Genomic DNA, 20,107 nt, shown 5'->3' on the forward strand with positions numbered 1-20,107 from the left:
CTCGCTTTTGAGTTAAGTTTTATTGGTGTTAAGAATGAGTAATTATGATATCGAAAATTGATGATGTAATTATGTCTAATGCTTTCTTGATTTTTTTGCATATAGGAAGGTACTCAAAATTCCAAAACAGCAAAGCATATTCAAACAGCGACTTGTAATACTTTAATTATGAGATAAAACTCGAATCCTTCCAATCAAAGGCCACTCCACATCGTGACCGTAGCTCGACACACAATTACCGCACTCAGACAAAACAAAACAATATATAGTTACATCGCGATCACAACAAAAGGAAAAATGCCATAACCGAAAACCTCAAATGTGCATCGAGTGCCTAAATTCGAGTATTAACAACGAACAAAACAAATTGAATTGTCACATAAGAGTTGCGTGCCGTTTTGTTGCTTCGAGTGTTTAGGGACGTCATTATTTGGTATTTATCATGTTTGGATTTTGTGGAAAATGCGGTTAATCATAATTTTTATAATAACAAAAAAATGCGTATGGAAATTAAAATCCTATTGTCAAGAATTCGCTCAAGTTCTAATCATCTACGAGTGTTAATGACTTTATCGTTGTAACTGATCTCTGTTAATCTTAACAATATTATAAATTTTTTGTTCTACGATTAGGTCATACCATTTTGTATAATTTACTTATTGTTAGGGTAAAGGTAGAAACTATTTAGTAGGGGAGACCGGGGATGGTTGACTAACTTTTGACTTAAGCTCGTATATCTCTGATGTTTAACTGTATATAACAAAAATAGCAGTTGATATAGATAGAAGAACTATTCAGGTACCTAAAATACTAATTTATAACCTATATATTTATCATTATAATATTTATTTAGTCGATTTTCTAAACCCCTGACGCTTGGTCAACCTACCCCATGTCCGGGGTAAGTTGACTATAGGCATGGGGTAGGTTGACCTAGGCAGTAATTAGTGTAAATAAACAGGATTAGTATAAAATTGTGATGGTTTTTCCAGGGTGAGTAGCTAGCCAGTTGTCGCCGGCTATATTGTAATATTTCTTGAGAGGTCCGTAAACGCTTCTGTCAAGTGGTTGTAGTTTGTGGCTAGAATGAGGGGGGAATGACAAAACTGTAATCCCATTGTTTTTGAAATAATCCAGCACCTCAATTGATAAATGTGAGTCGTGGTTGTCCAAGAGCAGAAGAATAGGCTTTTCTTTACTGGGTTTCACGTGTTTCACAAAATGCTTTGCGTATTTTATGAAATTTTCTTCTTTCATCCACCCAGATGGGTTAGCGTCACCTTCTGAACCTATAGGACCCGCCTTAAGAAAATGCTCCTTAAAATGTACTCTTGGAAAAATAAAAAACGGGGGAACCATGTTGCCGAGAGCTGAAATTGCTACTGCAATTGTCACTAAAGTGCCTCTTTCAGCCGAAGTCATTTTACCCAAATTTTTAATACCCCGGCGAGCTATGACTCTATTAGGCACATGGACTGTTGTAAGTCCCGTCTCATCAACACTCCAAATATCACCTGGGCTTAGATTTAATCGTTCGTAAACTGTTTTCAAGTTAACAAAGAACTCACTTACATTTTGTTTGTTGAACGACGTAGCTCTAGACAGGCTTGTAGGTTGAGGTGATCTTATTGATAACGAGGGATGACTTTTTAAGAAATTACCAAGCCAATCTTCGCCAGCCATTAATTTTGTATTCCAAGATTCAGGTACAGTTTTATTATTCTTTTTTGCGTATTCAAATGCAAACTTGCGTGTCTCATACGGTGTTAATCCATAATAAATGTCAGCAGCCGTCTTCAAATAAGCTACCAGTTTATTTTCTTCGTCATCGCTAAATACCTGCCTATTTTTTATGTACCCCACCGTGTCCAGGGTCAAATCAGCTTTCCCGAGGTTTGGATAACGTTCTAGCTTTTGTTTAAGTTTAGTCACATAACGATGCAACGTTTTGTATGGAATTTGGTATTTCTTTGATGTAGCGTTGATACTATTATTAATTATTATCGAAGATTACTGCGTGGCAAGCTCTTTCTATGATATCTTTTGGTACATCACCCCTTTCAGATTTTCTTTTGTACGTCCTCATTTTCTGTAAAAATACAACTGTAATTTAGTATGTGAGAGAAGACTATAATAGTGTTTAAATTGATGATGCACATTAACCATTAGCCCACACAATTCTTTAAATAAATGATAAAATGTTATACTTATTATAAAGGGGTTGGTTGAACAATTAGTCTACCTACCCCGAACAAAATTAGTCAACCAACCCCTGACGCCATTTTGAATTTCACCTGCGTATCATATGCAAACTCTGGCACTAACATGGAAGCAATACTGTGTAATATAGAATAAAATTATCATATTTACATTTGGCATAACAACAGCATTGTTTCTAACAGATCCAAAGACACAATAACAAAAAAAGTACGAACGAAAAAAGTTACTTACCGAGACCAAAAATACAACATGTGATGCCGCTCACGAACGCCACGCGACTGCGGCGGCTCACTTCACACAAGTTAGCGGGTCGTAGGGAGGCATCGTCGCTCGTGATTGGTTGATGAAAAACACGTGATGGTGGCGAGTTATTGTTGTTTAGTCTACCTGCCCCTATAGCCAACCATCCCCGGTCTCCCCTACTCCAGATATACCTAGTTATCACCGTAAAGCTACGTTAATGATGTTACAATACATACTAAGTGCCATAGAATTTTATCTGATACTATTTTATTAGATACGTTTTTAAAAGCTCTACTAAAAGCTCATTATATTTTATTATATTTTAGTCCCCACATTTTAACAGTACCAAAATAACATAAAGTGTACTAAAGCCACCGCTCCGTAGAACTTAAAACACCACCTCCCACTATATCTTAATATCGTTGAGCGAACACTAGTTGTCGGCTCAAAGAAGAATCGTCATTATTATAATTAATTAAGGCAAGCTCATCACATGAAAGCGTAATCTAAACCGAAATAGGTTAAACAAAGGAGCGTCTCTTGTCATGGAGGCAAGCGAGCCGTGGCTACGGCAGGCTCAAACAGCTAATGCGCCGCATCTGCCTGTAATGAGCCACTCAAGTACTCCCTAACTTGTTTACATTGTTTCTTTATTGTGTTTTTTACCCGCCTTCCTTTCTATGTAACGAAATGATTTTTTTCCCTCGCAATAAAACGAAATCTCGCGTCTGCCGTGCCTTTGTATTTTACGCGATTTATTTTTAATTACACGCAAGCATACGTCGTTTGAGCGTATGAGATCGCTCCGTGTCTTAAATCATTTTCCAGCGTCGCCCCGGATAAGAACGAGCGCTTTGCACGACTCCTACTCGCCGCTCAGGCCTCGGAGTATCGCAAGCCAACTTTTTAATTAAGCTTCCTTAAATACGATCGAACGGCAACTTTCATAGCAAGTAAACTTTGCGGAATAAGTGTACCGTGAACGCGTGCGAATCGATACGAGACTTGAAAGCGATCGACTTATAAGTCGAGTGAAACGTATAGGTTTTAACGTTTTTTAATAAAGCCCAAGCAATTAGTGAGTGGGACGCGTCACAATCCATATATGAGCTAAAGTTCCGGGGCCGGTACAGTTGGTAACAAAAGTGCGCGGTACAGTCGCCAACAAAGCGGCTAATCATTCCGTATGTGCGTGGCCCCGTTTCCATTGTCTGCTGCTGATTAAGAGGATTGTCTCCAGCGTTCCTCCGTTATTAAAAGCGTGTCTTTCGATGCGATAGTCTAGGAATTGTGAAATTGTGAACACTAGTGCACAATTTGTGCTAGATAATGCGTAAAATGTGCCGCTGTGTGAAAGTTTCTCGGTGGTTTTTGTTTTCCCTATTATTATATGCCTTTTTGTGAGCGCTTTTTACGTCGATCTTGTGTTATATACTCCCGATTATTTCTCGTATAAAATTTTCTGTGTTCGTTATATTATGCATCTTTTCACAACAGAAATACAAAGGCATCGTGCATCGCTGCTGAATAAGAGAATAATTAATAATTCCTTCTTAAGGCAATGTACCGGTACGTATATTGTTTGATAGATTTGAACAATAACCATATATTAAAATATTATGCCCTTTTATGGTAAACTGTCCGGGTATTAATAAGAAGTAAAATTTAATTCTTGTGTATAAAATACCTGCTGTATTTTTACTGATCAAATATTTTGAATTCCATATATCGGTATAGTACCAAAAAGAGAAAGTCGTATAAACAAAGGAGGGTTAAACCCTTTATAACTAGTACTTTCACCGGATATTTTCGATTAATCATACTTTCTTATATTTGCTATCAACAATCACTAATATCATTTTTTAAGCAATTTCTCTTTAAACTTGACTCAAAATAGTTTAGCAATATACTTTTAAAATAAATTAACGTGATTTTTAAAGCGTTTTTAACGTGATTTTTAATTTTGAACACGTAATAAAATTAACTTTTCTTTCACATAATATTAACATCGTGGGACAAACTCCTTACTCACTTCTTAAGACGCAATTTAAGGGTGAGAAAGTACTGAGAGCCACTTGAGAGTTAACCCCAAGAGAGTTTTCTTGAGGGGTATTTAAGATAAACGCTACAGTAGGGCTGGCACAAGCTTTATAGTTACTTTATTTATTTAGCAACAAGATATTTTTTTTTTAATTTTGAATTTGAACAAACACAATTAATAGATAATATTGAGACGTGATTCAGACACATCTAAGTATTTTAATTTTTGCCCAAGTTTAATGAGACATTATGACAATTATATAATACCTATCAGCATAATTTGATAAAATTTTCGTAACCAAAAACCTCTGTAAATCATTCATGGAAAACTAAAGAACAATATTATCACCTATCACTTTCTTAATAACTCACTTTGTAAAACCACAAATAACCACAAACGAACACAATTGCGTGTGAAATATTCACGTAAACGGCATGTTAACAAAACAATTTACATGTAAACACGATAACCGCTTTCGCCCCAACGTCTTAACCCTCTTTAAGACGTATAAACATCGTCACGGTATGATTATATAGCTGGGAGACGCGATAAGCGGAGCGGAAAATGTATAAGTATATTTTTATTTTTTTATTTTGATAAAATATGTTCTTTGATCAAAATAATTAAAATGACTTGTTTTAGACATGATACAATGTAAACTTAATTTATGTAATTATTAACAATTTATATGTAATTAATTTATATGCCGCTAAAGAAGCAAAGTAGCCGCTAGTTAGTTGTAATCACTGTGTACTATATCATAAGTTCAACTCGAATCCCTGTTCCAAATTCTACAGCTATAAGCTAAATATCGTCTATCAATTACTACAGCTATGTTTAAATTAATGTTATTCCTATCAAGAATTATTCTAGCTATATTACTACGTGAAGCATAACTACCAAAACACAAACCAATACTAACTACGACCGAACTATAAAACCGCAGTTTCCACAAAAAGATAAAAAGCTCTTAATGACGCACACATTAATCCGTATCCCTTTTGCAGTTAAAATATTACATTAACGAGTCTCTTGACGTATGTTCTTAGCAATTCATTGGAAGTACTTGAATCCGCTACTCGTTTCATACAGCGTGCCCACCTTAATCCTAAAGTGGTCTTTTCTGCTTCGGCGAGCGTGGCATGCGCTTCTTAGTGCGTGGGGGCATGATTTTTAATTATATTAGCTTTGTCGTTCGATTGCTTGCTGATAGTTATAAGCCAAATAATTCATTTAACTATTAAGTTGCTTTATTTTATCCTTCAATTACCTACTATTACAAGTATATTTTTTTTGTGATAGATAGATATACAGTTTGTCATTTTGAGGCAGAAATCTGCCTATTAAATCTCTCTGCTGATTTAAATAAATTGGTCAAGGATAAGGTAAATAAGCTTAGTTACCCCCAAATTCATAATCCAGTTTTGCACTTAGGTAATAAATGAACAATAATTATCAGCACCACTATTAAAACACTAACCTTATTGCAATTTTGCGGTAACTCCTATTTACTCCATATCAAAATATTGACAGATTAGCCATATGTTCCAAAATGAAGGGTTAAATTAACTTCCGATACATCTAAACAAATAAAAACATATCTAAAAAAGTACCAAAAAGCTGCTATTTAAGTTCGCAAAGTCACAAAACACCTTGGATGATCATTTTTTTGCGGGATGTATGGGAGCACATGTTGATGCGCGTGCGCATCGGAACACCTTTCGGAGCATTTGCGTTTGCATCTTTTGGCACGGATTATATTCGGACGATCAATCATTTGTGGATATATGGATCAATTGATCTGAACATATGTTTGTGATGAAGATTTAAACGGTTGGAAGATGTTTATTTATATAGTATAGTATAATTATCATTAAACGATACATCATTATTAAATAGATAAATTATTTATGAAGGAAAACCCAAAATTCAATTTATTTAATAAATTGAATGTGAAGAAACTGCGTTTTTTCATTATTCGAATAAGAAAACCCCTTAGCCAAAACAGAGCTTATTAAACAGAAGAAATATTCATCAACTTGACTACTGATACCTACTGATAACTAAAACGATCAAAAACGGAAAACCACTAAGTATATATCACACATCAAATCTAAATGTAAAGATTTCATTGAAATTGTGGAATAAATTCCACCCTCTAAGACACACGGGAGGTCGGTGTCAAATGTCGAAAGTTCCAATAATGTTGGTACGGCAAACAGGAACACATTGCGGGCACAGGAGGCACTCTAAAGGCCAATGAACCGTGATTTTTTAATACTTTATCAATTTAGGGTTGTCTATTATTAATAAAAGTATATAATTAGATTAGTGTAATGGTGTTACAATCAGTTATTAGGTACGTTTTATACGAAATAATGCTACTAAGTTATAATACTTATACTGAACATTTTTGTTATTTTATAAACGACTTCGTCGTCAAAAAATAGTCACAAATATTTTATTTGTACAAAGCCTTGTCAAAACCCTCTTTTGCCCGTAAAGCGTACTTAATTGCACAGATTATAGGCGCATTCATAAATATAAATTCGTTTCATAATATGTTGGATAAATCTTAAAGCGTGCTTGTAGGACCATTCAACGTAATCAATAAAAGGCATCAAACTATATGCATAAAAACAGAAATAATTTGGCTAGCATCGCAAAAGTTACAAAATGAGTTACATACACATTCGAACGGCTAAATTCGGCGCGCAAACTTTGGCCGAATTGAAAAAGTTTCGACCAAATGTTTGACAACCCTACGAACATTTGTTGTTTAGTTTATTTCGTTACGTTTCTCTATTTTCGACAATCAAATCTTTTTCATAGTGGTATTTTTACGTATTTTAAGGACTAACCTTTTGTTTCTCTTTGTGAAAATGTTATAGCATCGCGAATTCAACAGATCAATTGCTTTTATTTGAATACTGCGTTACATTTGTTGTCGAGTATTTGAGTTCTGATTTACATTAAAGTATCTGTTGAAATTGACAAAAAAGCCGTTAAACAAAACATGCCACGCATTGGAAACTTTATACGAAAACAACAGTTTCGACTGTATAATTGACAAAAAAAAATACAATGGAGCAAAAAAGCTTAATTTCTTTTCTTTAAAGTCTTGTTTTAGCCAACTTTTTGAAATTACATCATTCACATAAGAATCCAATAAAAACTACGTAGTGCACAAGTATGTTAAGTAGAGTTTTAGTTACTTACATTATAAGTTTATTTCTGTAATGTTTTATTTTTTATTGTTGAACTTTCACAACTTTAACGTTACTCACTTTAAGTATGTTATTGAACTAGAGAAAATTTACATTAGCTGGGAACATGTGAAGACTGTGGAGTTTAATTTTTAACCGAGCTTTAAAAAAAAAATTACCAGTTTATAATAGAATAGGATTCAATTCGACAATCTTATTGGAGTTAATTATTATAGAAAATGGAATTAAATTTATCTTTGTGTAATTTTTAAAACCATTAAATTGTTAAAATAGAAATTATAAGTACCTAGTAGTAATAATTTTCACCACCAAGATTTATAAAAGATTCATTGCAAATAATGACATATCTTTTCAAGAAAATGTTACCCAATCTATAAAGAACTATTCATCCATTGAACCAAAGAAACTTACCAATAATTGATTAACTATCGAAGTTTATCTAAAATTGTAAAGTACGAGGGATCTTGAATAGGGCAAGTTTAATTACTATTCGTGGTTTTCTTGCGACTTGTCATGTGTTGCCGCGGTTACATCGGCATTTCGCTAATCTAACTTGAAATATTGTGTACGAAATTTACAATGGCCCTTATTTTCTCAGATGAATGAACTAATCTAAGATATTTTCTAGAGCTCTCTATGTGAACAAAATGAACAATTTTATAGTACCTTAGCCTAATCGCAAAAGTTGCACAAAACAATTAGAATTAACGTGAATCAAATACAAACGAAGATTTATACTAACAGTGCGATAAAAATAGATCGAAGGATTGTCCTATATAACTAAACACTTATTGCCTACTTACTCTTAAACCAATTATTACGAGCTGTTCTAATTGCATTGTTCAAATTGTTTCGTTTAAAAAGATCGCCTCAAATCCTGTAATAGGTCATTTTGGCGCCCTCTAATGAATTTAATTACGACCCCAAAAATAACGAGTCGCACTGAAAAGATCCACGAAAATCACGAGAACAATGAGAATTAACTTGCACATTTTTCGTTTTCTTGCCCCCATTAAAAAACAAAAATGGAATTGCAAAAATTTTTTAAATTGCCTTTGAAAATCTTACAGATGCAGCCGGCACGCGCACGCATTTAAAAAAACGCAAAACAATAAACACCATTAAACGCGAACAAAAGGAGTAAAAGGCAAGTCGGGTGCACAATTAAAACAAGAAATAATAAGGAGTTGTAATAATAAGTATTATTATAAAGAGATGACAGGGTAGGGGACGCCGCACCTGGCGAGCCACGCGACTGCGGCGCCCTCGTCAAAGCTTCTGCCGATTATTATTTTTTTTCTAAAGATGCATGCTACGGTTAATCGGTTATGAGTATTATGACGGCGCTTACGTTTCGATACATTTATAATCAACTAAGGAACAATTTTCTCAAAGCAGTTATTAGCCATTATTTAAGTTAGTATGTTTAATGTACAGTTTTAAAAGAGAATTAGCTTTTTATGTAATAGGTACATGAATGATGAAAGAGCCAATTTACCAAATCTTATTTTTCATTACGTCTCTTATAATAATCTATAATTTTTCCAAATTACAAGCACATAAACCGATAGCTTTTCTTGCATAATTATATCTATCTTTTACAATAAATATTGTACTCTATGTCTCTATGTACCAAGACCAAGTTATTTTGACACTAATATAATTAATTATACCTTCAAAGAGTCTCATAAATTAATTATCTTATAATAATCACAGATGAATCCTATACGACTTATTCATAAAAAATCAAGTCACATTAAGAATGCAAAGATTGTTGCCATGCACCTCAACCCCAAAGTGCATTCCAACAATAATATTAATTTGTACACGCGTTCATGGTAAGTCACTACATCTGTCTTACCACCTGGTCAGGCACCCTAAAGGAATATACTCGATATATATTTTTGGGGGTAAATATTTTTATGTTAGATTTTTATAGTAAAAAATGTCTTTCGTATGGTTTGTTGGCCTTATGTTTTGTGGAAATTAAGGACAATCTTATAGAGCCAAATAATAGCAGTGCTAAATTGTGGATATAACTATACCTACCTAACATTATTTTCTTGAATATTTTTAAATATATTGCTTGAAAGTTTTCAATTTATCATTATTATTGATTAATTGTTTCGTCAACTTTATTAAATTTTAATTAGAGTTTCTGTATTTCGTTCATATTTTAGATATAAAAAAATATCTTGATACATATTTATTTTTAACTTTAGCAATAGGTATTTAATTTAATCTCATTAATTTGAAAAAAACAAAACTTCGTATAAACCTAATTAAAATTATCTAAGTAAATTATTCAAAATGGTTAAAAAACCAACAATCGAACCCGTAATTATGCAAATTAAAGTAATATACAGGTACAATACATAATTTAATCGATTTAGCTTCAGGAAACGGATGCTACGGCCCACGAGTCGACCAATGGCTGGCCGTCACGGTCTCTGCTCTTGAAACATAACTTTAAGATATGTATGACGTCATATTATTACCTATAGTTTTTACAAAGATATTATGTATTCGATTTTTTTTCTTTTATAGTACAGCCGCAACAAGCTTCTTATTTAATCTTTTTGCCAGTGCTCAGTAAAAGATTAAAGAGCTTAAAGCTCTGTAGATCGGTAAAATTGATTTTTACGTGTGAAAAAAAAAATTAATGAAAGGTAGATATTTCGGACAGTGTATCTATATCTACATACAAATTAATATTATGAATTGCTCTCAATTTTTAATAATTTTCGCAATATAGGAAAGCGTATTGGTTAGTAGGTAGGTACTACGAATAAACATGTTTCAATTTCAATTTCCAATATTATCCTAAAACACGTTACGTTTACGTTCAAAGTAAGAGATTGAACGTATGAGTCAGCATTTCATACGAAGAATTCCGCAAGGGGCTAGCAGTGAGGACTGGAAAATTTCACAGAGCCAGCAAATTGAATAGACTTGGAGAATAGAGGGAAATATACGGAAAATTTATACTTGGAAAACGCGACTTATATTTATACTTTTATTTATTCGTTACTGGAAGTTAGTATACTCTGTCAATATAGTTTAAATCGTGTTTATAAATTATACATTTGGTTTAAATCAGTGTAGGTAGGTAATACAAGACGCGTAGCCCGCGTAGGTCGTAGCTCCTACTAATGCAATAAACGCGTGTTGGAATGTGATAAAGAAATATATTTATTTAGGTATTTTTTTTTACTTATGTGATGTGATATGAAATAGCTAACTTACCTTAGGTACCTACCTATGTTATATATCTTTTATTCATTCAACAGTTTTCGTAATCTATTTAAATTCATATAAGCGTGTGCGCTAAGCATATTTTGAAGTAAGACTATGTATTACCAATAACTATTTTAATAAATTGTATTGTAATTTAAAATTGGCTCTATTTCTCACATATTTTCAGTAAAATTTTTGTTACGGATTGCACACAATTCTTATACCACGGCAACCGGCGCGTTCCAGCGCACAATATTTGACCGTGTGTTTCCATATTAAGTGTTACACGGCAACTTAGGTACCAACACTTCACGCGTCGTCACTCGCGGGTATAAAAGCAAGTTTTAAAGTTTTCGCATTAGGCAACACCCGGAATAAAAGCAATTAAGTGTCTCTTGGTTTCAAGAAACTTTATGAGTTTTCTTTGTTCGAATTTTGCTGAAAGTTTTGTTCATTTATCATTTTACGGTTTTATTACATATTAATGGCTTTAAGTAATATTCAAAGAGTTGATAGATAATAGTGTGTTAAATGTTTAAAAAAAATTCAATTCTTATTCACGGCCGCTCTACATTTCATTAATCTACAATTAGTTCATAGATTAAGTTCTATAGGTAAGCGAAAATAATTAAACTCATTAAGTAATTATTAACTAAGTAGATGCTATTCAACAATAGCAGTGTAGATAAAGAACTATGAACCATTTCCCAAGCCTTACAACAATAACCTAGAAACGTAAAAACCATTTCGTTCAGAAATTGTTTGTCGTAAAGCAGAACGTAACTTGTATATTACATAATACCACTAAGCCCGCATCTAACGTGTAATTACAAACGGTATCTTAAGTCTTTAATCGCAGAGTCGCATCTCTCCACGTTTTAATGGAGAGGCGACTCTGACAGTCTTTCAGCATTTGTGCGCCTTTTAAAATCTCCTTTTACCGCACGATGTTCACGGTTTGATGTCTAAATGTAGGTACACTAAACATCACGTCTCTGCCCCTAATTAGTGATTCGAATGTTGCAACACGCTAGACAAATGATATTAATGTCTATGAATTGTGGATACAAATCTAATTGTAGATATGATTTCACGTCATTGTTTAACTACTTATTACAGTTTACACAATCTGTTCTTATTTTTGTAACAGCATCTCTGCAAAATAATCATACTCAACATAATATTCCAACCCTTTGTAGTTCTTTCACAAAACAATAACTAAATAAAAGCTATTCATAGTTTTCTTTGAGGAAAATTTTAATGAAAGGGTTCCAACTTTCAACAAAATCCTAGCAAAAACTTGAATACATTTTTTTGTATCGAAAAGAAAATAGACAAGTCCTAACATAGAGCACACAAGACCGTACTAAACAATAACCCACTAACGAAATTAAAAAAGTATGCAACCTCATTTTCCAGAACCTCCATGCTCCATTACTTAAACTGCATCTTTTTAAATGCTCTGGCTGAATGCGCGCGGTCCTTGAATCGGTTTAGAAAAATAAAAAAAGAAAATACACGCATGGCGTCCCATTGTACGCAGACACGAAGGTAGATCTCATTAGGGGAACGTTCGGAATTAAGAACTGCGCGATGAAGCGGGAATCTTAGCGATCATTACCGCCGCTAACACCTTTATAGTCTGTGGAATTTATTTTTTTCTATTTTCTTTTTTTTAGTTGAGTTTTAGATTTCTGTGAACACTTGTAGCGGATTTCGTTACAGCCTAAACAAGTTTCTTTTTAATGACGTCGAGTTTTGAAGATTTCTTTTTTAATAAGTTGGAGTCTTCCATTGGAGCGTTATATAGATGTAATTTGGTTATATTTTCGTTTGATTTAAAATTTAAGTTGGGTTTTCACTTAACAGTTTGTCTTGGTGCCGCTGATAAAATTTTATTTCTTTTAGTAGGTATCTACTTACCTATTAGGTACAAGTTTTTCATTGCAAACATTTTAAAAGTAAAAATATCAAATTCTTATGAGAATCATATTTGTAGAATTTATAAAGGCAGAATATACCAACTGGATTATAATTATTATGTAGGTACCTATAATATTTATTCTTTATACCAATAAGAATTTTTTTTGACACTAAATCATGTTCTTATTAAATTATTGTAGTAGGTATTTTTACCTTTTGAGCTTCTGCAGCCTGAGCACATCTTTTTCAATGTTGAGGCTCGTTCGACCAAAATATTCATTTTGTTCCCCTGAGCATGCTCGGGCGAATGAGCGGCTCATTCGGCCGAGCATGCTCAAGTGGATACCTACCTACAAGGCTTCAATCGCAAAATTTATGATACCTATTAGAAAAAATACTTTAAATGCTTAAATACATTCTTGGTTACAATAAAGTCATAAGGTTCTGTATTCGCCTTATAGCTAGATAGTAATATTCATAATGTACCTAGCTCTCTGTGTAGCATAAGGATTTGTATAATTCATATTTTTAAAGAAAGAAAGAAAGAAAGAAAGAAAAAAACATTTATTCCTAGAAAAAGGTAAGGTTTTAAGTCTTACTCACCTTTTAAAAGAAAATACACAACGCTTGAGAACTCTCGGCTGATGGTAGATTGTCTGGAAAGAAAACATACATTTAAATTTCATTATTTCTTGTTGATAGAGTAATTTTTAATAATTCAAATTGAGTTAATGAACCATTTTAATATTATCTTCTTTATAAAATATGTATGTACAAATATATAATTTCTAATTAATCTTATAGGTAACAAAAATCCAACAAGACTTCAAAATATCAATCAATCTGAAACCTCCATCTCCATTATTTACTTGACTCTAGGTACAAAACAAATTTAGTTTAACTAGGTAAGTAGGTAGGTACCTAAATTATTATATTTATATGTAAAATTACATTGCCTTCTTCGTAATAGTTATCATATATCTACAAAATAATATAGGTATACTACTCTTTTATTATTTAAAATCATTCAATTCCCTACAAACTCTAGTCTCTACAATATTCATCTATAAAATAAAAATAAATAAAAATCGTTTATTTGGAAACAATACATAAATACAAAACAAATTAGACACGACGATCGCCTCAACTAGGAACATTCCTTCCATTCCAACTAGGTATATATATCTATAATAAATCTGTAGAAGGGTCAATTCTGTACATTGAAAATATTGAAAAAATAGGTAAATAGCAGGGGGTGTTACTGGGTCGATACCAAGCCCAAATATGTGATTAAAAAAATTTTTGTCTGTCTTGTCTGTCTGTCTGTATGTATGTTTAGGCATCACGTGAAAACTAACGGTTCGATTTCAATGAAACTTGATATAATTATCCTGGGCATAGAATAGGATACTTTTTATCCCGGAAAAATACGTAGAAAAAAAATAAATCTTAATTTTTCCGCGCGGACGGAGTCGCGGGCGGAAGCTAGTTTTAGAATAAACCTAGCCTTTATAAGATTATGAACGATACAATAACGTGCTAAAAGGCCAAATAAATAGCCCTTAAAACTATCCAAAAAGCGAAGGAACACATCGATTTATAAGCAAGTAACTTGCAGTACAAGTTAGCCACGCCTGCATCTTAGGTCCTCCCCTAACCTCACCTCCCGTCTTGTGACCTACTTTACTATTGGCCGCTATTCATATTGTTTCTTCGTTCTTCTTGGATTTGTGAACACTGAAATTGTGTTTTTTGAAGCTTCGGTTGCTTCTGTGTTTTTTGTCTGATAAGAGATAATTTACTAACAATTTGAGGATTAATAACGTATATTTCCGTGAAGTTTTGAATAGCGTTAAACTGAATTACTGCTATATTTTCATTTATCTACCGTAAGGTATTAAAACTACTAAAACTAATACAGTCTACTTACGTTAAATTTGGAGATATAAATAATTAAGTATCTAGATATTTAATAAAGTGGGATGTAGAGTCTCTACATCTAAACATTTTTCACATACTGAGGTGCCTACCTATCTGACATACAAATTTTATCAACTAGGTACACAAAAACAGTAAAGTACCTACCTACATACCTACTTACAAATCTATTATTAGGTATCTATAGCTATATTTCAATTGAAAATACTATTTTTAAAGTTAAAGGCTATATTTTAGGAAATAATTAATTAACGGGGCAGTAACTCTATAAAAAATATAAAGGTATGAACTACGAAATAATTATAACGATTCTCTACCTATTTGTAATTGTATTATCTATAGGACCAGATTATATCTTGTAAAATAAGTAACTATTTCCTCATTATTAGACCAATTATCTAAAAAAATGCTGTTATAATGCGCTCAGTAAAATTCGTAATAATTATAACAATACCCAAGATTTATATGTATAACAATGAAATGTGCCTAAATTTCTAAGTTCCTTCTAAGCCAATAGCCGACTAGTCCCGCCTTTGTCTTCCAACGCCCCCTTTCTTAGAAGTTTAGCGATACTCCACCCACACACGTCTTGGTACGCCCACCCACGAACTTGCTAAGAAATACCTATTACTACAATAGTTATTATGAATATAATATGGTATTAAAGTTAATAAGATGTCGTGATAAGGGATAAGAAGCATCTAATCGTTAAAAAGATTGAATAATTTAATTTATTTCTTGTTTTTTATATTGTAGCGACATCTTTAGTTGATTTTTAGAACTATAAGCAAAAAAAAATATTTTTGTTAGAAAGATTCAGGTAATGTCAATGTCATCAATATTACATTTAAGAATTATATTATAGTTTACCTATACTTATTCTGTTCAATGTTTAGTACTAAGAATATTATTATGTACTCTCTGTATTATTAATAGTGTGCGACTAGAACGCCATCTAGTCAAAGTTTTGGGCACTTTCTTGTTATGCGCTTGCGCTTACACATTCAGCGCCATCTACCGCGTAATAGCTGCACTACGATAAATTTAACAAACGTTGGCAGGTCCAATAATATGCTTCTTACTAGGTACTGTTGATAGGTGGCGATATAATTTGTTTTGAAAAAAAAGTATCAAAGATGAAGTAAATTTTTATAAGAATTCAAAATTGTAAATAAAATGGTTAATAAAACAGCTAGTAATAATTTAATCGTGGGCGTGAGAATGTTTTAAGAAATGCTTTGTAATTGTAATCTAAGATGATAATATCACAGACTAATAATAATATACTACGTATACAAATAATATGCTTCAGTCATAAAACCCTTACATGTCTATTTCTAGTATTTAAGTAAATTATTCTATGGCCGTGCAACATTTTTTAGGTTTAGAAAATGCCTAGTAATAAGTTAATGAATAATGATCCTAAAATGTAGATTGTGTGTAGTGATGCAACGAATACGAATACGAATATTCGTATTCGGCGAATATACTAATTTTTAAAAACGAATATTTTTGTACGCAACTCTATTTACTGCAAAAATCGCGCAAAAAAATATGACGTGTGCAGAGATTGCTGATCCACTGGCCTTTTGGCGAGAAGATGTCCATTTTCCAAGTCAGAAAAAACTCGCCCAAAAATATTTTTCACTGAAGCCATGTACAGTCGCTTCGGAAAGACTTATTTAGCGGCTGGAAACATCCTGACTGAAAAAAAAAATCGCCTAAAACCAGAAAATCTACGAATTTTATGTTTTTTAAATAAAAATTTGCCTATTGTAAATTTTAATTATTAGAAGAGTTAACATTCATTAAATAAATAAGTCTTTTATTACCAAGGCGAGATATTCGTATTCGTATTCGTATTCGCCGAATAGTAGGTTTGATATTCGTATTCGTATTCGTATTCGTAAAAGTAGTATTCGTTGCATCACTAATTGTGTGTCATGATAGAGGATAGTTTATTATCAAATGTATCTATACCTAATATCTACAGTGATCGATACAAAACTAAATTTTGTTAAAAACTTATCTAATGGTTTTTTATTACCTATTGTACTTTCAACTATAAAAATAAAATATTCTAGTGAATATGTTCTTAATTAATTTGGGTATTAGGTATTGTTAGAACATTTTTTAATAAACGATATTGAAACATTTCAACCTCGATAAAAAGTGAACTGAATCGCACGTATTTTGGGATGCCGATATGTATTTTATCAAACAAAACATACGTTAATTGTAGCGCCTGCCGCAATAATTTAGCAAATACGCGCGAACATATTTTTGCTTTTTAATTGTTACCTTCTACGAATAATTCACAAAAGTGTATACGTTGTTTTTTCTATTTTATTGTATATGCGTTTTAATAAACGTTCAATATTTTGTATTAATAAAAAGCCTGCTGTTGTTCTAGAAATAAGCTTTAGGCTTACGGCTAGTACTTTTTGTTAAATTAATAATATCGATCGCCATTCCTGGTATTCGAATTGATGTACCTACCTACATACTTAGGTATGTATTCCTGGATAATATTTTCTGAACATCTTATCTTCATCTATCTTATGAGCATCTTAGGTAAACCATATTCTGTAGGTAAGTTTTCTGCGCAAAACATGATGAGAGGGTATGAAAATTTCCTTTTTAGGTACCTATATCGCATATTTTATGTTATGTTAGTGTAATCTTTTTTGTACCTCGTTGGTATTTAATCAAAATCAATACATATAAGACCATAGATTTTGATGAATATAACTACCTAAATTATAATCAAGCAATTGCAAAGGTACCGAATTGTCCCAAATCAACAACTAAGCCCACATCAATTTAATTAGCTAAGTACCTAAGTAATACGAACTCTCCGTACCGATATTTGTTCAAACTATTTACAACACACCCAGTAGATAATATACCTACTTATTTAACTGAAATCTTACGTTTACTCTATAGGAAAATAAAACTCGTACAAAAAACATTGGTTTTTTGAGTTTTATGTATTTTTATGCAGTTTTATGTATTTTTATGCATTTTTATGCAGTTTTATGTATTTTTATGCATTTTATGCAGTTTTATGTATTTTTACGCAGATGTAATTTTTTTTAATTGTCCAAGAAAAATTAAAGATGTAGGTAATTTTTCTTAAAATTGTTTAAGAAAAATTACATCTGCCAATTTCGCTATTGATTGGTTCCTGCGGATGTGAGTAAGATATTATTTATTTAGGTATATACGCCTACCTGTTTGTCCTTCAATTTACCTACAATAATTGATTAGATTAAATATATACCAATCACTGTTTGGATAGAGTAAGTACTTGATATTAGATACCTATCAAGCCTTTCATTTTGTAATTTTATGCAATGTTAAATCATAATAATTATCTAGATAGGTATAGGTACCATACCTTATCGTAGATATAAGCTTTTTGGAAAAGTTTGCCTTTAAATCTGAATTATTGCGATAGAACTGTTCATCTATTTTTGAGGAGGTAAGTACCTAGGTACCTACCTAATTAATGACAAAGAATATTAGTATCTATTGGAATTTGTTTTGTAAGCAACTTAAATGATAATATCACTGCTTATTAATTAATGTACAGTTAATTTTAAATAACGCTGTGCTACCTATAAAAAATAAATTAACTTATTTTGAATCCGATAATGAATCGCTAATACATTTTTTTGATATTCGGATAGCGAAAATTAGCTCATTTCGGTTCATTACAATTAAAGAGGGTGACCATGATGATATAATGTTTACAGACGTTTTATTCCAACTTTTTTAAGTACTTAAATGATTTTTTTTAATCACATCCACATAACTAAATCCATAGATATATTTCCAATGCATTATCTACAAATTCGGAACGTAGGTAATTATGCAGAAGGAATGATATCGGCAATGTGCGGTTTATTTTATTACACATCCAGATTTGTACAATTGGAGAAATTTTATAAAAAAATACATTATATATAAGTATATTGAAGAAAACCATGCAACTTACCTTGGTATAAACCAAAAAAGGAAAAAATAAAAACCGAAAAGGAAAAAATCATATTTAATGTAATAATGCAAATCAAAATTGTAGGTTGTTTTATTAGGATTAACATAAAATGAACAATAAAATAATCAACAAAATATCAAGTACATAGTTAAAAAGTAAGGTAACATAAAATTAAAAAGAAACGGCAAGACGCCTTCCGACGGATGTCACATGATATAAGTACAAGAACACTCGATAGCATATTATATCTATTGTAAATAATAACAATTATTTCTACAAATCAACTAGGTACATATTATAACTAAAAATATCTAGCTTATTATTTAAAAGTAAGCACCTTGGTCCGGAAGTCTTGGTCCTTGGATCACAAAACAGTTCAAAGTCCGTAAAAATCACAATCGTCAAAACAACATACAATACTTCAATAAAGTATGTGGCAGTCAGTTAAATTATATTACTCCTAAGTCCTTATGATTAATTTAACGCTTATCATTAATCAATTATAATCATCAATTGCTCACTTGATTTGTCGTTCGCTAGTTCAAAAAAATAAATCTTAAATAAAAAATATTCTCAATAACGGCCAAACGTTTAATCTCTTAGAAATGTAACCGACGTAAATATTAAAAATTTCGCAAAACTTTTTATTCACTGCCAACAGGTTTAAAAAATGGGGGATCGGGGAAATTTTAGCCTAAAAATATCTTCGATTCGACGCGGTTAGAATTTTAAAAATTTAATTAATTTTTGAATTTGTATTATTAAATTTACAATCACAAGAGCACGAGGAACGTGTATTGCGCCGCGCGGCCCGGCCGGCCGCCGCGACTCCAGACGGACGACTGAGACTGTTCGCGACCCGCCGCGCCGCCACCCCTGCTTCGGTTCCCCCTTCCCCCGCCGCTACCCCCCAGCCTGCTTTGCCGCGCCTCTCTCGCCGCGGGGCCGACTTCGTTACGAGCCACTTGTAATCGGCGCGCGATTTTTCCGCCTTAGACAAATTAGGCGGGCCCGGGCCCACTACACTCAACCTTGCGTTTGGGCGGCTTCTTAAGCTCAAGACGTTTCTTTTGTTCACGCCTTACGTTTTTTTCTATGTACGTAATGCGGACGTACCGTGAACAAAGGAACGTTTAACGCTCCTGTTTAACTGTATTTAATAGTGCCCAGAGGACGTATAAAGATATTAATCGTTCTTTTGAAAGGGAAATCGGAAATTTTATAATAAAAACAAAATGAAACAATACATTTTTTAAAAATAAATTATCGACACTTCAA

General features: G+C 32.5%; 1 protein-coding gene across 3 annotated transcripts in view; it reads right to left on the minus strand.

Annotated features, from left to right (window-relative positions):
• LOC123699554 (homeobox protein prospero) overlaps window positions 1–19,665 on the minus strand; it is an 80,635-nt gene extending 60,970 nt beyond the window's left edge. For 2 of the 3 annotated variants that reach the window (XM_045646528.1, XM_045646526.1), the window contains exons 1-2: window positions 19,167–19,658; window positions 13,495–13,547 (exon numbers count right to left, since the gene is read on the minus strand). The gene's annotated coding sequence lies outside the window, so the exon portion shown is untranslated. Of the gene's footprint in view, window positions 1–13,494; window positions 13,548–19,166 lie in introns of all 3 variants that reach the window. The other variant, XM_045646527.1, reaches the window with a different exon arrangement.
• Between the last annotated feature and the right edge of the window lie 442 nt (window positions 19,666–20,107).

The sequence above is a fragment of the Colias croceus genome, chromosome 18, assembly GCF_905220415.1.
Source record: "Colias croceus chromosome 18, ilColCroc2.1".
NCBI classification, from domain to species: Eukaryota; Metazoa; Arthropoda; class Insecta; order Lepidoptera; family Pieridae; genus Colias; species Colias croceus.